Source organism: Pyxicephalus adspersus, chromosome 10, assembly GCF_032062135.1.
Source record: "Pyxicephalus adspersus chromosome 10, UCB_Pads_2.0, whole genome shotgun sequence".
Classification (NCBI taxonomy): domain Eukaryota; kingdom Metazoa; phylum Chordata; class Amphibia; order Anura; family Pyxicephalidae; genus Pyxicephalus; species Pyxicephalus adspersus.
In genome coordinates, this window is record NC_092867.1 from 43,109,579 (window position 1) to 43,130,703 (window position 21,125).

Consider the following 21,125-nt stretch of genomic DNA (forward strand, 5'->3'; position numbering starts at 1 on the left):
TCCTTCTGTGCCCCCCTTCCTATGGTGCATGTTGTGTTTTTAACTCGTACAGAAAATGTGCTGTCTCTAAACTGATGTAACTTATGTTGGTTAAATAATAAAAGTTATATATTTTTTTCTCTTTCTTTTCATTGTTTCAATGGTCAGTGTTTTCTGAACATGAACCATGAATGGTAACTTGTGTATGGTCAGTCAAACTGCTGTTTTAGGAACAAAATATTTGTAGATGGTGAGGATTCTGATTTTAAAACATTGGATAATCTATCTTGATTCTAAAATCTAGCTGCTCATTTTTTATTTCTTTTTTTTTTGCATTTTACACAAGTGTTATGTATGGAAATATTGAGAAATAGATTTCTGCTGTTCAAAGCACATTTATTTTAAAGATGTGAAGAATTTTTCCATCGTAACAAGATGTAAGTAGCAGATTCCAGGATCTCTGCATTTTCCATAAACATTTCCAAAGTCTCCTTTAGACTCTAAAACATTGCACATATAGTGCAGTTAGAATTACCTTTCTGTCCTATGTCTATAAAGGGCATTTCTTCAGCTTCTACGCTTAATTTTACTTTCTCTTAAACTATGGGAAGCGCTATCTGCCTGTCCTGGCTAGAGAAGCACCCAGGTCCCGAGTCATTTTTACTGCAGACAGTGGTACTACTAATCCTAAACTCCACAGAAAAGTGAATGATGAGCTTGTGCAAGAAGGAAGAATTTTCAGCAGGTTACAAGGGGTATGTTTAAAGCTTAACCACTGGATAGGCAGATATAATGTGTAGTCTTATTAGATGTATTTTGTGTATTTCTTTCAGATCTGTGCAGTAATCCATTAAGAAAGTTTTGCTTTGTACAGAAGTTCCTGTAATTGGGACCTGTCACTGCTGCTCTTTCTCTTTGTCATGGGTGACTGGTTTTCCACGTTATGTTGGTACATTCAATTGCAGCTAAAAACCTAAAGTTAAACTCAAAGGAAAATCTAAAGTTATTATTGCAGTAAGGCTTTCCCTACTGCAATCATTTGTCTAGGGTCTAAATTTCATTGAATTTTAATAGGGTCTATTTGTCTAAAGAGAAGTGATACTTGCCTTATTCTTCTGTTCCATGGCAGCCATTGCTAACTTGCTGCGAGTTGTGGGCCACTGGACCTGCACTGTATGGTAAGGCTTCAGAGGGCCTAATGTCTTCACCAAAATCCTATAATAATGGAAACCTCCAAAAAAATTGTGTCCATTTAGACATATAGGCCATATATACCAGTACCAAGATTACAAGCACTCCCTTGGTTACCCGACCCTGTTCTATCACTTATAAAAGTGCTGAGATTTGGACTACATCAAGTAGGTTAGTTTCTGGTGCTGACTTTCCCGTCTTTCTCTGTTTTCTAAGCTCTGTCCTTCTCTTGCTTGCTCCCTTAGAGAATTGACCAAGCAGATTATGGTAGCAGCGAGTATGCTACTTAGGCAGCTGCCCATGAGGGAGAGGGAATGTTTTGGACGCCAGATCAGATTCTCATTAGGCATTTCCAGTGAGCTGTATAACACACAGTGTGCAAAACCATGGTTAGGGCTCTGGCGGGGAGAGAAATAAAGAGATCCTAGCAGCTGGAGGAGGCTGAGAGCAAAAGCAGCTTTGCTGTAATTGAAATAAACAAACAAAACACATTTCCAGACACTGGTTATGAGGATATAATAGACGATCTGTGTGTTTGTGTTTATGCATAGATGCAGCTGACACCTACAAAAACTAAAGATGACTAATAGGTGTGAGGAAACCGTGGTTATGATACTGGTTATCTTCTCTATTTAATTACTGTCAGTGATAGACATAATCTGGAGACAACAGAGGGCTCTGCAGGAATCCTTACATTAAAAAATGAAATGGGCAGGCTTTGTCACTTAGTAGCTGCTAGTTGCATTAGAGAAACCTAGAGGTAAACCATGGCAAGTGTTGAAATTGCTGCAGCAATCTTTTTATCCAACATATGGTTCAGTAGGGTTTATTATTTATGTATGCATTTACTCCCTCTAATTATCCTGACATATTGTAAATCCATTTTACAGAGCTCAAGGATCCATTCACATTGGTCCCTATCTCTTAAAGGAGCGTAGAATCTAAAATATCGGCCTCCCTCATGAACATGCTAGGGCCCATTCGCCAAAAATTCAATTATCCTATTGGTATGTGTTTATAGTGTGGGATAATTTTGGTGCACCATAGAAAACCATATAAACCGGAACAACCTACTAACTACTTGCAGGTGGTGTCCCTGCTGGGATTTGAACCCAATGCTGTAAGTTTGCAGGTTCTCGCCATGTTTGCGTGGGTTTCTTCCGGGTACTCCGGTTTCCTCCCACATTCCAAAAACATGCAGTTAGGTTAATTAGTTTCCCCCAAAAAATTGACCTTAGACTGTTGTAATGACATATGACTATGGTAGGGTCATTATATCGTGAGCCCCTTTGAAGCACAGCTAGTGTCATAACTATGGACTTTGTACAGTGTTGTGTAATATGTCTGCGCAATATAAATACTGTGTAGTAATAATAATAAGGCAAAAGTGATGGCTATTGGTGAATAAATCAACAGGAAAGCTAATCTTACAGATCTGTCTGACCTTTCAAAAATCCAGTCATTCACAATTTAATAATTGTCTTTATACTGCACAGATCTGCAAGCATGAATGAGATATTGTTGTAACATTTTATTTTTGTTTTACAAACATGACATAATGCTTTGAAGTTTCATTTCAGCATTGTGTCTTTATGGTTTTGTATAGAGTATAGAGGGATTCAATTCTGTTTTTTATTGATTTACATGTCTTTATTGGGAGATGTACCCTCATCTGTTTGCCCGGGGGACCTATGTCACTGGGAAAACCAAAATGGTGTGGCTGTTTAACAGAATGGTGGTAGAATGAGATGTTTTTTGTTCCAAAGACAACCATTAGAGGTAGGATTTTCAATATATCCTTTTTTTTCTTGGGGCTTGTTCACACAGATTATTTTGGAATGTTGTGGTTATTGCTTTACAGCTGTATGAAAACGCAGCCATCTCCAGTCAGGTTGCCTTTTGTCCTAGTATATGACAGGCAAAGGCGTGTTTAGGCAAGGAGTAAATTGAAAGTTGACCTACAAAGACTGCAAGCAGTATCTGAAAGTGCAGGTTTTACCACCTTCCCCTTGCATAATCTACCACAAAGACTTGTTCACACAGACTTTTAAAAGAAGGTAACAGAGCAGTTGAATTGTATCCCACCTGCCAATTTACTGTTTCCCTGGGTCATGAGAGTTTTTAACTGAAGATCCAACATTCTTCTATGCATTCTGCAGCATCCAGCAGTCATTTGTTGTCAGTTCAAACTAAATGCTTCTATCCATCAACCACTAGGAAAAAAGGCAATAGTTGGAGTTGTCCGTGTTTTTTTTTTATGCCATTGTGAAGTAATAACCACATCGCTTTACATATGTACATGTAAAAAAGCCTACTGTTCTTCCTCTGGTACAGGTAAATCTAGTGGGGACATCCAGCAATAAAAAAACTGACACTAGTTTTACCACTTTATCTAAATCCATAAAAAGAAAAGTTTGGCAAGAAATGAACCTAAATCTGTCCTGTTATATGATATGTGTTTTGCTCATTTTAGTACAATAATAATTGTATTTAAATCTGCATGAACATGCTACTGCTAACCATGTATGCATGTTGTCCTTTTTACCAGGCAAGAAAAATTGTACTGTTTGGCTTTCCTGGTTTAGATATGTGCTTAGATTGAACGTTTATATTCATGGAGTGTAATTCTGGTCAAAATATTATTTTTTCCCTGCCTGTCCTCTACTTTGAAAAAATCAAATGAGTATTAGGAAGCATTGAAAGTCTGCCACAAAGAATTGTCAGCATGCTAATCTGCTATAAAAGTACTAGGCAGGAGAATTGATTTGGTCTGGATTTGAGTTTAAGCCTTTGCTATTGTAAAGTTCATGTTTTGGCACACATGGCTGCTTTTTCTTTTAAACAATGTAGGTGATTGTAAGTGATAAGCTAGTGATTTCTTTTCTTTTTTTTTTTTTTTTTTTTTTGAATCAAGACAAACTTTTTTTGTTTTTCATTTGTTTTGTCTTAGTATATATAATATATACTTCTTAATAGTGAGCTAGATCAGCTGCAATATTAAACCACCTGCATAATAATCTGTTGAACCCCTGTGGCACCAAACAGCTCTGACCTACTCAAATGTTGACTCCACAAGACCCCTGACATTGTTGTGTGATATCAGATACAAACATGTTGGCAGCAGATCTTTTTTGTTTTGTAAGTTGTAAAGCTAGGTACACACATGCAATAATTGTCGTTAGAAAATGAAAAAACTAACGATTAATATTACAATTGTATTGTGCACAATTCTGTACATGCTGTAACGATGCGATTGTTCAAATATATTTCACCAATAATGTACACGCCAGATACGATCGTTTGAACGATGCAGGAAGTGACATGTAAAGGAGAAAGTGTACTGCAGAACCATCCCCGATTACTGAACGACCCTACACACAATAGAGAGCGATCGTTGCACAATTAGATCCGCTGGGACGGTCGTTTGTTTCCAGCGACAATCCTCGTTTGTCGGCGGCGTTGATCAGTCGGTGTGCACCTTTTTTGTTAATGATTATCTGATGAACGGTCGTTAGTTGTTCATTTTCAACGAAAATTATTGCAAGTGTGTACGCAGCTTAAGGTGGGGTCTCCATAGATTGCACTATAAACTTGCATATGGAGTTCTAAAAGGAAGCATAATTCTAATGCTCACATGCCCATTGTGGGGACTTTAATTGTGAACAGGAGTCAACATGTACAATTTTGGGCACCCAGTGGTTTACCAGTTGCCTCCTTGTACTGCCTATGATAGGAACTATACACTGCATATGGCAACACGCCACAATATATGTTGGAAATGCTTTAACCCTGGCCACCTAGCCATAACAATTGGCTTTTTTCATGTGTTTAGATCCTTTTGCTTGTTCTTTTTTGGGATTCCTCTTCATCCTCTTCAAGAACTGACCATTCACTTGCTGCTTAACAAAATTACCCCTTGGCAGGTGACAAGGTTAGGGGAAAATCAAAGGTATTTATTTCACCTTTTAGCATAATATTATGACTGATTGGTATATGTGGTATGCATATTAAAGAAATTGTTCTATTGTTCTGCCTCCCTGTAAAGGTATTTATGATCAAATCTTCACAACCATGATTAGGTAAAATGTTTTTGTACTAATGAAGGTGCAAAGTGACCCTAAATCCAAATAGACTTTACCTACTGGAGGTGAAATGCTGTACCACTTCTCATATGAGTAGAATTGTTAAGAGCTGATTTTTATAGTTTTGACAAAGGAAACCTTATGCTTCACCAATTACCTAGCAGATCATCTATTTAAAATGTGCTGCATATATATCTACTATGTTGCACATGTTCTTTACATGCTGATGGAGATACTTCAGTTTGTGAAGTAATTTTACGGTGACCATTCTGACACTCCTATGGCCCTTTGTAAAAAATGCATTGTTGTAGGCACCAAGCAGTATAAACCATTTGATACGTTTTTCTCGAACCTGGGAGCACCAAATTCTGGACTTCTCCAATTCGCTAATGTTAAGGTTTGACAATTCCTAATAGTGTCAATCACTGGCCATTTTTACAGTTTAGCTTGCTATTAGGTACATTTGCTAGTGTTTGGGGCCAACAACAGTTAGGCTGCATTTACACATATTTCATTTAATGTGTATGTGCTTTAATAAAATAGAAATGTATATCAACTGAAATTTGCTGTGCATAGCCCAATTTCGTGCATTACCATTGATTTCAGTGGAAAAGGCATGTGCTTTTAATGGATAAGGCTGGAGCTACACTGACAATTAAATCTTTTTGCTACTGGAGGATTTAACCATTTGTTGACAATTATCTCATTAGCATCGCATTGATTTTAGTCTACTGCACATAAGATGCCCCTTAATGCTTTTAATTCTTCCACTAACAAAGAGATTTATTCACTGGTATGGTTCATAAAGTGTGAGAGACTAAGACCACGTATGGCTCGGTATATTGCACTTGAAAATTCACACATGAAAATTCAAACAAACGCTAGAAAGGAAGGCATGGGTACAGATTAAAAGCTCTCTACCCAAACTTGAAAAGAGTTTAATGCCGAAAAGAATTTTTGATGTTCTGTGGTATTACTGTAAGATGTTTTGGACAGCTATTTGTGGAAACTAGTTTGTCATGGCATGACCTTTTTTTAAATTATTTTGCTTAAAACAAAAACTAATTCTAGGTGACATTGGTCCTTTTGTGCAAGATTTTACTGCTGATCTGCTTCCTTAGACCTCTCAAATATAGAACAATCTCCTTTTTTTGGCTGAGGTTGTTAATATAATGTTTTGTTTTTAAATGGCAATCATCAACTTCAGTTGAGCCACTGCTAGATGATCGAAATCCTCATCGACCCTCTAGTTAAAAAGGGAAAATTTCCGAGTCTAGTTCTGTGCTGAGAATGTGCGTTACATTTCTTTTACTTGGCAATGAATTGTGTGCTCAGGGATGAGAGAGCAGGAAGGAAGGAAGAGGTCTAAAGACTGGAAGTGGGAATGAAATGGCATTCTCCCCCAGGGAAGGTGGGGAAATGTAAAGGTGGAGGGGGAGGAGAGCTCTCTGGAAGAATAGGTCTGTCATTAGCATCAGCTGATATCTGTAGGGGAGAGTGCCTGAAGCTTAGGGGGCAGGGTGAGAATTGTTTGTGTGTCCAAATAAAGCTAATGTTTGTCAGAGATGTTCTTTATTTTAGTCTGTGCTGCTGAAGGGGAAGAAGCACAAAGGCTTTAGTCAGATCTTAAGCTATGTACGTATGTGAAATTTCTGACAATGGAAAAGATCTTTCATGACCGTTTCCATTGACAGTACAAATGAGCGCTGTACACATGGCACCGATGAGTTCTATGGAAAGGGGGAGGGGGGAATGATAAATAGGATGCACCCTGCTGCGTCCTCCACCACAGGTAATAATAGTCCTCCTTGGTCAGTCATTTACTTATCTGCCACGGTGAATCACTAAACAGCATCGAAGAACCACTGTTCACTTGCCAAATTTTCTCAATGAGAAAATCACGACCGTTCATCTCAGGAGACAATTATGTAGCGTGTACACGCTTTTCCTAAGATATATATACACACACACACACACACACAAATATTTGTATATCTGCATGTAATTGTTCCCTTAGCCCGTATGATGGCAATACACCAGTGTTTCTCAACTGGGGTTTCCTAAGTTCGCCAGGGGTTCCTCGATCAATGAGCAATCTGTGCCATTCAGGTCAGTTTAAATGACACCAATGACCTTGGGTCAATCTGTAAGAACGACATTCTTCCCAATGACCACCATGCTAACATATTGTGTCCTCTGGATAAAGTAATTATAACAGAGGTTCCCCGAAGACATGAAAATTATTTCAATGGTTGCCCATGTAAAAATCGTCCAGAAAGGCAGCAGTAGACCCACATAAAGGGGTCGTATTATAAAGTAGTGTATCTGACATTCACTAAAACATTTACGAGCCTGTGAATCTTCCAGGCTGTTGTGTTTCAGTGGCAGTAATTTTCTCCACCAAGCAGTGCTTCAGTGCAGTCAGATTCACTTCTTTTTAAATAGATGTTTTTTTTATACAGAAAATGACTGAAATGCTTCAGACCAGAAATATTCTTTTGCAAAGTAGCTGTCATGAGGAGAACAAAATGTTTGCCTCATATACTGTTGGATTCTCATCTGACTGTACCAAAATCAGATGTTTTTAGTAATGATTTAACATGGTGTATGAGCTAGTTAAAATTCAAGTGTTTCTTATGATAATGTACCGCTAAGGAACAGTTTCAGACCAATGCTTGTGAGTAAAATCTGTCAATTTAATTAAACCTTTTTGTAATTGAGTACCCTAAACCATTTGTGTTTGGGACCATCAGTGGAACTACAGAGACCAAAAAAAATATTTTTTTCTGCACAACTGTGAAATAGTTGAAAGGTAATAAGATTTCTCCAGATCATCACAAATTGTTAGTTTTCAGAAATGCTATGATAGTGAGCAGCCATATTGTGTTAGAGCTTTTGTTTGCAAGCTTGCCTGTGGCTTGCAAAGATGTGATGCAAATGCAAGCAGTAAAAGTGAGCACCTGTCATGTATCGCATATTAACATGAGGTGTTTAAAAAAAAATTTTTCAGCTTCTTTTATCTCATCCCACAACCTCTAGGTAGAACTCATACAAAGTTAAAGTTTTTGTTTTTAAGTGTTTTACATGCACATTTTAAGACATCACCTTACAGCTTTAAAGTATATGTACGGGCTCCAATTTTACAGTCAAACCTTTCTCCCCTTTTACAGCTTGTCTAATTTCATTTTCCCTGCCCTTCTTTTACAGGGCCAGCTTTTGGCAATACCTACTGATTCATACACCCTCCAGAACTACATCTCCCAAAAGCCCTATTCCTACACACTGTGTGCATGCTGGCTGTTGGGAGAAGATAGTGGCATAATGCCCATAATGTTTAAGTATACACAGCATACACACACATTTACACTTTCCACATTTTTAAATAAATAGATGAACAAAAATCCCAGAAACCATGTGGCTTACAAATATAAATGGTGTAAATATTCAGATTTTCACTTACTTTGGAGATGAACCCGAGGAGCTGTTGTCTCAAAGACAGTATGATTTATCGATATATTATGCATTCATAATGAACTTGAATTACATCGGTAAAAGTTAACATTTAATAAAATAATGGTTTTGGTTGAAATACAATCATACATTGTATGTTATTCTAACACGACTTGAGAAGAAAACTTGCTTAGGTTTAAATCTTGAGGAATATATCTACCAAGGATTCTGTTTAAAAGAAAAGGGTCATTAGGCCTGCCATTCCATATTTTGTCAGATTTGCAGGATCTACCCCTGCGAGTATGATGCATATATCAGTTGTGAATGATCTAGCCACTGCTCGTTATAATTTAGCCTAAATCTTGTATTTAGAGAAATGGGGAAAGGTTGACTGACTGAGAAAAAAAGTTGAGTATAGGTAAGATATAAGATCTTTTGAGCAGTAGAATTGGTTTCTAATAAATATTGGCTCTACTTTTAAGTTAAAAAAAAAAAGAACCGTGGAAGAGAGAATTAGGATCTCGGTTGTTAAGAGGATTACCATGTATCGGTACTATAGAACTGTAATGGTCAGGTAAGGCCCAGGTCCGTTGATCAGAATCCTAACCTTATTAATGAAGCACGCGCTTCATAATTTTTGTTTTGATTAGGAATCAAAAGATCCAAGAATAGTCATTTTTATGGGGTTGAGTTTATTTATATATATATTTGGCTTGTTGGATTATATGTTTTAAGCAATACGTCTGGCTTTTGAACTGTTTGAGAGTGTGTGTAAGTGTATATGTATTTATTATATTTATCTTTTCAAATACCATCATCAACACACTATCATAGGTCGTGTGAGTCACAGCTGTATGTAACCCTTCACAAGCTTTTTTTGGTGTGCTGTGCACTGGTCATATAAAAGTACAAATACATTCATAAAATGATGTGTGTCTATTTGCAGGATTTAAGCGTTCTGCTAGTCCCGATACCGCTAAAGCAGATGTATCTGGATCTGTAGTACTTCGTCATATACTAAATATTTTCTACACATTTATTTTATTGAGAATTTAATCTCTGGGCATACTAATCTTTTGATTTCCTGCTAAGTGTTTTATGTATCGGTTTTACAGTATGGATGTGACCTAACCATGATTTTCTTCATAGTGTCTGGTTTGTTGTGGGATATATTATGCATTGTGGCAATATGTGCTTTCATCATCTAAAATGTGCATCTGTGTGGTATCTTGCATTTTTGCCTTTCCATTGAACAATTCAGAAATACTGACAGCAGTTAAGAGCTGGCATAGGGTAGCAGCTGGCTCTGAGTTGCCCCCACCTCTTTAAAAGAAAAAAAAAAACCTCTCCTCCTGGCAGGTCTTGCAAGAACTGTGTGAGCCTGAGGACTCCATCCCTCCCCCTTGACAAAGGCTCATAGCGTGCTCACCAGGAGCATTGCGTGCATGACCACAGACTCCCTGCCAGCATCCAGAGGACTGGGAGATCCAGAGGACTGGGAGGCAGGGAAGGGGGAAGGTGCAGGAGAAGATTGCTTGGACCTTGCACTGTTCACAGGCTGCATGTGTTTAATCATTACTGTAGGACCTTGCACTTAACCCTTGTGCTTTAGGAAAGCCTGTGTTTCTGCAAAAAGCAGCTTATAAACCCAGTTAAGGCTACAATTTTCTCTTTAGTCTTCTTTCCCAATATTTATCTTTTCATGTATGCCATCTATGAAAGAAATTAAGTTTTCTGAGACCAATGATATAGTACTTTTTCTCATCCCACTTCAGTTTTATAACACTTGGTATAGCAAGTCACAACAAATAGGGGATTCTGCACTAAAAAAAGCACCGGGGAAACCCAACTGTATGGATGTCTTTATAAGATTCCCTGTGCATGTGTGTAGGATGGTGACAAAGGAAACCCACCCCTGCATTCGTGTCCTATGACCCACTCTTATAAAACATGCACAACAATAAGTGTATTCATGACACTTATTTCACTGCTTGATCACTTGCCAAAAGTCATGTATAGACAGCACAATACACAGACAATACAATTTTAAGATAATTTTTTTTTCAGCAATGGGAGTTGGAGGGTATATTGGGGTGGGGGGGGGGAGCACAAAAAATATATATATATTCAGGTATAGGACACTGCAGGTAAAACACATATTATGCTACAATATAGGGCCTCAGAAATCTGCAGTAATAAGATTTTGACTTTACAACTAGGAAATGAGTTTCATGTTCATGGCAAGCATGCTAAGTAATGTTGAACTGTAACACTTACGGGAATTTTTTAGGTCTCTCGGAGATATATCCCCACAATATTACTAAATAAGATAACAAAATAAGATAAATTCTAGTGTTTGAGCAGTGTTCACAAATGTTGGACATAGATTGGTCACCTGCTTGCATTTTTTAATTTTATAAGTAACTTCTTACAAAGGTAATATATTGCCTTCTGTTCAACCAGGAATAAAGACTAAGGAAACGATTCCTCCTGCCTGCAGCAGACTCATGACAGCATCTTCTCATTCTGTTCCTATTTGATCTCCTTGATTCCAAATTTCTTCAACATAAAAAATATTTAACAAAACCTTTTTGTTTTTTTATTACATATATTTTGAGTGTCCTGCATGCCGAATCTAGCCTGGCAGCATTGTTTTGTTGTCTGAGCTGTCTGGCATCCTGTTGAGGTGACATTGTGATAATGTAAAAATGTTGGCACGTTAAAGGCTTCCTGACCTTAATGGCTATTTTCTTGTAGATCTGCAGGTATAGTACTAAATCAGCTAGCCATTTAGAAAGCCCTCTTTCTGCACCTAGTCACATGGTGTTTCCATAGCCTGACAAGAGATTTAATGTAAGTTCCAGTCTTTATTAAGGCCAAGAATTCTTCCTAAACTTGGTGGCCATTTTCTTGCAATTATAGATCAGTAAATTGGCCGATCAACTAAAAAGTTTGAAGATTCTTGTTCTAGTAGCATCCAGTTGGCAGCCTAGAGAACACTTATGCCATCTTTATAGGCTTGTCACTTTAATCTTTTTAGAATAGAACACACCTGAATTTTGGGTTTGTATTAGTTTATTTTTTCTTCTACTAAAAATAATATTGGGGGAAGTCTTGAAACTCATCATTTTGTTGGTAATCTGTGACCTTTTAAAGGTGCACAGCGTCTCTCGGTATCTAATATAACAGCATTGTTCTACATGGTCCTTCCAGACAATACGGATGTTAGTGCAAAGGAAGCAAGGGTAGATTTACAGAGGACTGTGGTATGCTATGCATAAGCGTTATTCAGCCTATAGGAGTAATTTTCTACTCTGACAGTTGCAGATTTTATATACTAATATAACCGACTCTATTTGTTAGGATTCTTTTGTCAAACATGCTGCAATAAGATAGTCTAGAAAGATGCCCACTGTAAAGATTAGTAGAAAAACGTTCTTTAAGTTTTTCTACGACACGTTGCTGCTCAACTATAATGAAGGATACAAAATGGTTGTAGCGATACAGGAATAGGGTAGCTGCCCTTTTTCTTGCATTACTACTTATTGATGGTCATTGACATGAGTCCAGGACATGCAGATGTCTTGACAGAACTTTCAATTATTGGCAATTACAAAGCCATGACTGAAAAATAGGTGGGGATGCCCATGATGGTCTCCACACATGCACCATCAAAACCATAAAAGTAAGTAGTGATTTAATTTCTTTATTTTAATCATTTAGCACAAAAATTGTGTTCTGGGGGCCAAGACTTTGTTAAGATGGTTATTGGAAAGTTTGGCAATGCTGTAAAGATGCTTTAAATTAAAAAATTAGGTGATAGTATATGATAAAAAGTCCCTTGTTTTTCCTTCAGCTTTCACCATGTACAACATGGTACTGTCAGAATGGGAATATAAATGACCACTAATCCCAGCAGAGGTTTTAACCAATCTTAGCCTATCTAGAAAATTCGAGCTTGAGTGTTTTTTTAAATTTAAACTACAAGAAATACAGAATAAATACATATATGGGAACAGTTTTACTGACCAAAAGGAATGATACTTCTTTCCATTCAGAAAGTAAATTGCCTTGACAACATTACCAGGTTTAGCTGAATCCCCCTCCCATTCATATTCTAAATTTTCTTCATTCTCCTGAAAATCCATGAGTGTTCATGAGCTGAATGTAATACCCAGTGCTACCAGTTATGAAAAAGTATGCCATGCTCCATACTTATAACATTTTATACAGTATATTGTGACTTGAAGCTTAAAGCTAGGTACACACTTCCAATAATTATCGTTAGAAAACAAAGCGATTTGCGACCGATCAACGATGCACGATTATATTTGATTGTATTAAATGTATTTGATTTATATTATATTTGTATTGTGCACAATTCTGTACATGCTGTAACGATATGATTGTTCAAATTAAATACACCAATAATCTACACACACTAGATTTGATTGTTTGAACGATGCAGGAAGTGACATGGAAAGGAGAAAGTGTATTGCAGAAAGATCCACAATCACTGAACGACTGTACACACGATAGAGAACGATCGCCACTCAATTAGATCTGTCAGGACAGTCTTCCATTTCCAGCGACAATCCTCGTTTGTCGGCGTTGTTGGTCAGTCGTTGTGCACCTTTTTTGTTAACGATTCTCGGACGTTCTGTCGTTGTTCGTTTCCAACGACATTTATTGAAAGTGTGTATGCAGCTTAAGAAAGACCTTCCTTTTCTCCTGGCAGCTGGAAAAGGGAATGATCTGTTTGTATGTATGTGTTGCTGGGCTGGTCCAGTTAGGCACACAATCATCTTTGAGTGATCTCAAGACAAATTTAAAGAAATTATTGTAAGCAATGCAGGAATCATTGGTAGAAGAGGTCCTTTCCTTTGCAAAGAAACAGTAGGTTGGACAGGACTCTGGTGCTAGAATGGGGCTTGTTTCTAGTTACCCGACTAAACCTCTGAACAGAGTTTGATCTGGGTGACAAAGAAAGTGTGCAGGTGGACTTTGCTGGTTGTCCTGAATAGGGCTGTTCTCCGCGTTCCTAAAGCACGGAGTCCAAAATTAACTAAAATGTTTAGATCGGCCAAGTTGGCTGACATCTGTAGAGCGATGGGTGTGAATCCCCAAGTATTGGCAAGCTTTTTTACACGGTCAGTCTGTGGCATCTGGGGTGGGTTGCCAAGGTTTTTTTTTTCCTTTGGCTCTTTCAGAGACAAGACTGTTCTATGCTACCTAGTTCCGGACACTGTAAGAAGGAATATTTTATTATATTATAATCTGAATTAAAATAAATCTGCACTATATACTATTGTTAGCGTTTTTCTCCTTTTTACCTGACATTATAGAACCCAGGGATGTTTGAATAATGGTTTTCTTTTTACACTGCTGCGCTACCCCAGAATTTAGCAGTCTCCAGGGACATTTTTGCAGATTTGAATCCCTATATAATTTGGGATTCAAATACTAACATAAATACTGAAATAAGTAATTTGAACCTGTATGGGTGTACTAGGTTTGGTTAGGAGGCAGGATAGAATGTTACCTTACTGATTTAAGCTTAATATACTGTTTAGCTTATAACTTTAAATTGTAGTTTTCCCATATTTATGAGGAATTGTTAGATTTTTTTTTTTTACATCTTTATGAATTGCATTGTTGTTTTAGAGACATTCTGTGCTTTAAAATTGAATTCAGCTGCCAATTTCTTTACATACATACTGTACATTACTGATATTTGGATGTATGGATGTTTTTTTTTTTTTTTTATCTTTCTGCAAGAGCTCCCTCAGAGACTATGGCATTTATGGAACCCTGGATTTGCTTATATGATATCAGTAAAAGCAAGGTGTAACTTTAGATCCAGTGTATGATCTAGTAGTGTGTCATCATGCTCTCTGCTTATATTAGCATATACTCATTATGTTTTTCTGGCATGGCGTCTACCAGAACAAAACACACCTTGGTGTCTGTAATGGGGCCAGTAGTTGTTTTTTACATTTTGTCCTCAGACTTTTCACTTAGCATAAAGCCCATTTATAGAGCTCAGTATAGGAGACTAAAAGAATGGTATAGGTGCTTCTGCTGAAATGTTTGGTAAATAAATTTTCTGGTTGGCATGCCGATCCAGCTTCAGGCTTCATTTTGACCCCAAAATAGTGAGTGTTGACTTCACTGGCTGCACATTTGTTTTAAATTGGTAATCCAAGAAGTCATATAGTGCAGGAAGCCAAGAGACTAGCATCTTTATTACAGTCAATGATCAAAAATTCTAATTGTAAGCTGCCAGAAAGAAGATTATAAAAATGTCTGAAAGGTGATAGGTGTATAAAAGATAGTTGTTAAACTATAATATTTTTAGCTGCTTTGAATGTGGAGTTTTTTTTTCTCATCAAAATCTTAACACATTTTAAGTCTGTTTTCAGTTGGCTCCTAACAGTTTAGAAACGCATATAGTTTACATTGTGGGGTAGCAGACTGTCAGGGGCTGCTATCTGCAGTAAACTTTGAAAATTAATTTTCTTCCCAATGCTTAGAATTTATGTTACAATGAGATATGACTTTTTAATTTAAAGTAAATTAGTGTTCCTAAGTATTCTTTCCCTGAAAATGTAAAATTAGTGTTTATTTTTCTAGAACACAAACTGAGATTGCATTGTGCAGTCTAAGCTTTACTTTGTGAATGTCATAATTGTGTTCTCTATTAGCTAAATTTATTAGACTGAAATTACTTGAAGTCTCCTTGATCACCAAGTGTTGAGTCACACACAATATTTTTATATCCTCAGGCCAGATTTGGGCACAACAATGCACAACTGTGCACCAATGCTAAGCAGGAAAGCAAAGTCTGTATATGTATTGATAAGATTTACATCACATCAAAGTACAAAAAACATTGAATAGTTTTCAGGTTTCCATTTAGAGAGAATATTGGAGATTTCAATATTTTTTTAAGAAGCCTGATAAATACAGTTCAGGTTTGGAGTTTGGAAAATACATGGATGCTGCTGAATTTTTTCTTTCCATCAAGCTTTTTCTTTGCACTCTGCTGTCTTTTTACATTCCCCAGTTAAGCCTTGTGTGAAAGGATGGGTGATAAAGTTGAACCACACAACCTTAGGGCTCCCTCATTCGCACTAGATCCCAGTGGATACAAGACGTTCCTGCCATCCCTGATGTCCCTGCTTTCTACGATAAAGCCCTGTAGATCTCCGTATCCGGAGTCATTTTAATGAAATGGGTAACACAAGCTCTCTAGCGGTAATTAGGCCTATTCAAACAATCTATTTTTGAAGGGAATGTGGTTATCATGTTTTCCTATTGTAAAAAAAGCAGGTTACTGCTTGCGATCAGCCCTTTTGGCTGCTAAGAAAATTTAGTGTATTTATTTCCAAGAACAAAAATGTAATAAATTGCAGCTTACCAGTTCTTAGATGTAGTTATCAAATTATTTTCCTTTTTTTCCCCCTATACTTTATGGAGCAGCAATGTTGTCAGGACAGGAAGTATGCCTGATGCATTTGACAAGGGACAGTTTTGGAATCAACATAGATGTTTTTACCTATTGAAGTGATGTAACAAAACACAAAAGGCGTTTGGCTGGGTTATAGACACATTTCAGTATTCTATAATACTGTAATTATCTGATTGCAGCAATCACATTGCTTGGGGACCTGGTGCCATGCTCAGGGTCTTGTGTCATGTACCCCTAGAACAGATATTTTCAAACATGTTACCTGTAAATCATGTGCTTGAAATATACACTGAGCAGTGATCAGGCTTATTCACTACAGTTTGGTCAAGGACTTTGGAACAAATATTGATCTGTCTTCGTGGACAATCTGTTGACAGTGTGTCAAAGAGCTTTTGAAAAATTACACTATATATTCGTTTTGAAAAAACTGTTCAAATTCTACTACAAGTGATATAAAGCATTTTGTAGCTAGCGTTTTAATAGCTAAAATCGCTGGCAGGATTAGAATAGAATCTTCCCTGTGTGTGTGTAAGCTGTGGAATATTTCTGCATATGTTGGTGGTTTTTGGTTCTGGGCATCCAGGTTTTGCTGCCTCTTTTGGAAAGTGATGTATGCAAATCTAAATATTCTACATGCTTTTGAGTGGATTGGATCAACAACCTTTCCCAGCCATACAAAATTCTGCTGCTAATGTAAACAGGAAACCTTTGTATGTTCAGTGATGATACATTGTAATTTGCTGTTATATTGTGTACCTGAACTTATTTCTGCTATACCTTACACTTATTTACATAGTCACTGTGATGTATTTCTTTGCTGATCATATTGCATATGGAGCTTTTTAGGATCCCTATGCCACACAGAAAAAAACATCTGTCAAAAAAATCACTTATGCTGCTAATATTAAAAGCCTATAGCGCTATCTGAGAACTTTAAACTAAGAAAAGAGCAATAAAACACAATAAATTTGCTGTACTGGTAGATAAAATATATCTCAAAATGCACACTTAATAGACAAATAAGACAGTTACACAGAAACATTCTACAAATAAAGAATTCTGTGCATGCTTGCTCTAAACCAGTAACTACGAATGTATAGATACAGATAGCCATTAATAAAGCCAAGTAAAAATGAAAAAAAAAATACACACTTTTCTATAGGTTTTTGCACTTTTACATCTTTGTTGAAAACAGTGAGGGTGGGAGAAGTAGTAATTAGTCATGTCTGAGAGTGTTGTGTGACTAGGCAAAGTGCATGTAGACTATGACTATGTAGAAATTATGATATATAGAAGTTAAAAAAAAAATTGCTGAAATCTGTTTTCAGCAACCTATGTACCGCACACTGTTGGCCCTTACCACGGGCCATGATCTGCCTGCATTGCATGGGGAAGCACAGATGACCCAGTAACTGGGTATAAAGTAAGATATATAATAAAAAAAAGGCTTTATGCAATTGTTTCTTCGGTATTAGAACCCACTGGGGAAAACGGAGGAACCATAGAAGGCAAAATGCTCTTAGCGGTAGTGTAGCATTTGGGAGAAAGCACGGTACAATTTCTTCAGAAGTGACTGTTCCAATGCTAAAAGCTTTAAGAATTTTGGCTAAGAATGGCTTGGCAAATGTTTTCGTAGAAGTTTATAGAAATTGCTCTTAAGAAGGAAATGTGAATAATTTGCCAGCTCTTTTTAGAAATAGTCTTTAAATAGGAGCAGCCAATGGGAGATTTGAACAGTGATTGCACTGTATGTGTAGCTTGTTGGCATTCTGGGAGTGTCCTAATCCTTGTTAGCATGAGATATCTGTGCAGAAAATGCTGTGGTTAGTCCATGACAGCATCTCCCCATCCGTGTTTTATTCCAACCTTCCCCGGCAGTGTGCAGAGGAGCTGGCTGCTTTATTATGCCCCTGGTGGCCCATTCTAGTATTTATACACACTTCCTGTCCTATCCCAGGAGCATAATTATTTCTATTACAATATGCTACAAAGGCTTATCTGGCCCGATTAACTCAGCACTTGCTTTCTTTTAATAAGTGCTTATTTATGAACTGTTAAGCAAAAGCCTTTTTAAGGTAGAGCTGCATCAAACAATATGCATTTGGTCTGCTGCAAAATAAACGCACTCAACCTTGAAACAACTCTGTAGATAAACACGCTGCATGTTATAGCCTTTCTTTAACTGCTGAGATTGAGGTTATTCAATGTAGTCACTGCTAATACTCTTGTATTATTTGTGTAATGCATAGTTTGTGTGAAATCTGTTTTTTTCATGAGATACTCTGAAAATGTAAAATTTTTTAGCTTTTGTGAAAGTAAGGCTCATGATTGAGATTAGAAGCAATTCTCCCCCTCTAAATTAATTTTCCTAATGTAGGAAATATTTTAAAGAGCATCACAATAGGATCAAGGTAATATTTGTTGAAGACCTTGTTATTGGGTGTGATAGGAAGATTTAACCAGGTTTTGTCTAAGGAACATTGACTGTACTTTCAGCGAAGTTGATCTTTCGATTGACAAATTGACATTGATCAGTACTCTATTAAATGTGAAATGTGAAAATCCTCAAGAAAATTGGCCAAAGGAAATTGTTTCTTTTTTTTCAATGTCTGCTTAATTTAATTTTGTTCTGATTTTTTTTGTCTTCGTCATATTTAAAACTACAATTTATTAATAATTATGTTAATTTTTTTGTCCCAAAACAGTTTGAAATTCCTGAAAAACATCAATGTGGTCATTGTGGATAGACGGAACCAATAAATACCTGAAATTACTTCGGTGTTTTCATTTTTAATCTGAACTGTTGGAGTCCACAACCAGCACAGCATCAGTAAGTTTTTTTTCTTTTTTTTTTTTTTATACTTCACAACCACGGCAGTCATTTCTGAATACTGTGTATACTGAAGTGATTTTATTCAGTATCTCAGTATGTGCTCACACAAAGCTTAGGTTCAAAGAGGTTTTATTTTATGACTTTCTTAAAATTTGAAACTTTTCTTAGAAAAGTTAACATATACATGGAAAAGCACCAGGTCTGTATTAAGTGTCCCTACCAGCAGCTTATAGTAGTCTTCATTTTCTTGTTGATCGGTTTGCCTGTTCAAGAACCTCTTCCAGAAATCAGCTTAAGCACCAGAACTGTTACTTAGGAGAAAAGAGTGTATATTACACCCCCCCCCCACCACCACCACCACTATACTTGGAAGTACCAAGTAGTTCTCCTTGCATCCTGTGGCTGAATGGAGTGGGAAGCAGCAAAAAAAGTATGACCTTCTGGTAGGGCTTCTGTTAAACTGAACCTGTTGCTTTGTTGTGTGTAGGCAGATCATAGGTTTACTTTATGTCCCCCATTACAAAAGATTCTCTCATCTATAAAAATATAATGTATTTAAGATGGCAAACAGGATGTCTGCACCAAGCTTCATTTTCGGGAACTATGCAACTTTTAGCAAAAGTATTTGACAAACGCATTACACATAGGAATCTTATTAGCACAATAGGCAAGCATTCTTTGTGTCAGTTAATGGTCTGTTCTTATTTTAATATAAAAAAAATATAAATCCTAAAAGATGGTTACCTGGCATAAAGAAAGATGGCAACTGAAGTTAACAAAAGTATGTGTTAATTTATTTCCTAGTTTGGTGTATTTGCCCATCATTTTACACTTACAGCCAGTGTTTGGGGCCAGCTTTGGTTCCTTACTCACATGGAGTTCTTTGGAATAAATAAGCAAGTCACCGTAAGGTCTCGTCATTTAAACACCATCACATCCAGTTTTAGTTGGCCTTTATCCTGAATACAAAATGGTGTCAACGACTGATTGCTTTTGCTAGAATTCAGCCTTCACACTTTCTACAATACACAATGCAGCTGTTGCACGCTCTTCATGGTATCTCCCCTTGGCATCACTGCTTCTGTCTCTTGCTCTTTGTTTTGAAACAGTGACGTTTCTTGGGCAACACTGGTGTTTAAACAGGAGACCGTGTCTGGCAGCCTATCTCATGTACCAGTCAGTGAATAGGAGCCTTTTAACCCTTCCCAGAATACCAGTGCCTGGCTTGTTCTCTGCTGTGTGGGTTGTGTGTTTCAAATAAAGTGCTGAAAATACTTTTTAGAAGAATTGCCTTCAAGGTTTAGAAGTCCAAATACAAAATGTGCCTGCTCTGCCGGATTGATACCAAAACATACAAATTCAAATGTCTGTATTTTGGAACAAAATACCTGCACTATGCCTATAATATAGTTGTCTTTAAAGAAATGCCCCTTACATTTAGTCAGTTTCAGTCATCTGTACCTTTTGTGATCATTACCTACATATGTAAGTGGGTAATGAAAAAGTGTCTCTTTATATTCATGGTCAGCGTAAAAGGGTCACATCGAATAGAGTAAAAGGCATTCCTGCCACTGACCACCACACTAATGTACTGTGATCTGTAAAAATAGTAATTATAGAAGAGGTTTCCTATAACCTGAAAGTTATTTAAAGGGTTCCCCCATCGTAAAAAGATTAAGAAACACTGTTTTAGAGGAACCGTAGGGTGACGGGAAACCCTGAATGAGAAAGTCTATATAGTTCTGTAGTAGTTTCAATTGTATTACTTGTGCTCCAATTGTTAATTTTTGTCCAATTTATTAAATTAAACTGCGTTTGGCTGTTCTAAATTTCCATAGTTGGTTGGCTTGAAACCGGTCAAGTTCACGTCAGAAACAGGTAAATTCTAGTTTCAATGAACCTGTCAGTGAATTATTAATGATCTTAGAAGTGTCTCGAAGGCTTAATTCACAAGGGGCAACCACAGACCAACTGCATGGCGGCCACTTCACCCCCTTGATCCTTGCTATCCCTCTGTGGCAAGAGATCTCATTCATACAGTGTGTACGTGCCTGCTGCTTGCAATATTGTGCTATTATAGCTGTTCCAAGTGAATTCACCCTAAGGGATGTCGAACTGA

General features: G+C 37.1%; 1 long non-coding RNA gene across 1 annotated transcript in view; it reads left to right on the plus strand.

Moving 5' to 3' along the window:
- LOC140339403 (uncharacterized) overlaps positions 1-21,125 on the plus strand; it is a 101,449-nt gene that overhangs the window by 24,714 nt on the left and 55,610 nt on the right. Inside the window, exon 2 of the long non-coding RNA XR_011922435.1 lies at positions 18,879-19,003. This is a non-coding gene — a long non-coding RNA (uncharacterized lncRNA). The remainder of the gene's footprint in view (positions 1-18,878; positions 19,004-21,125) is intronic.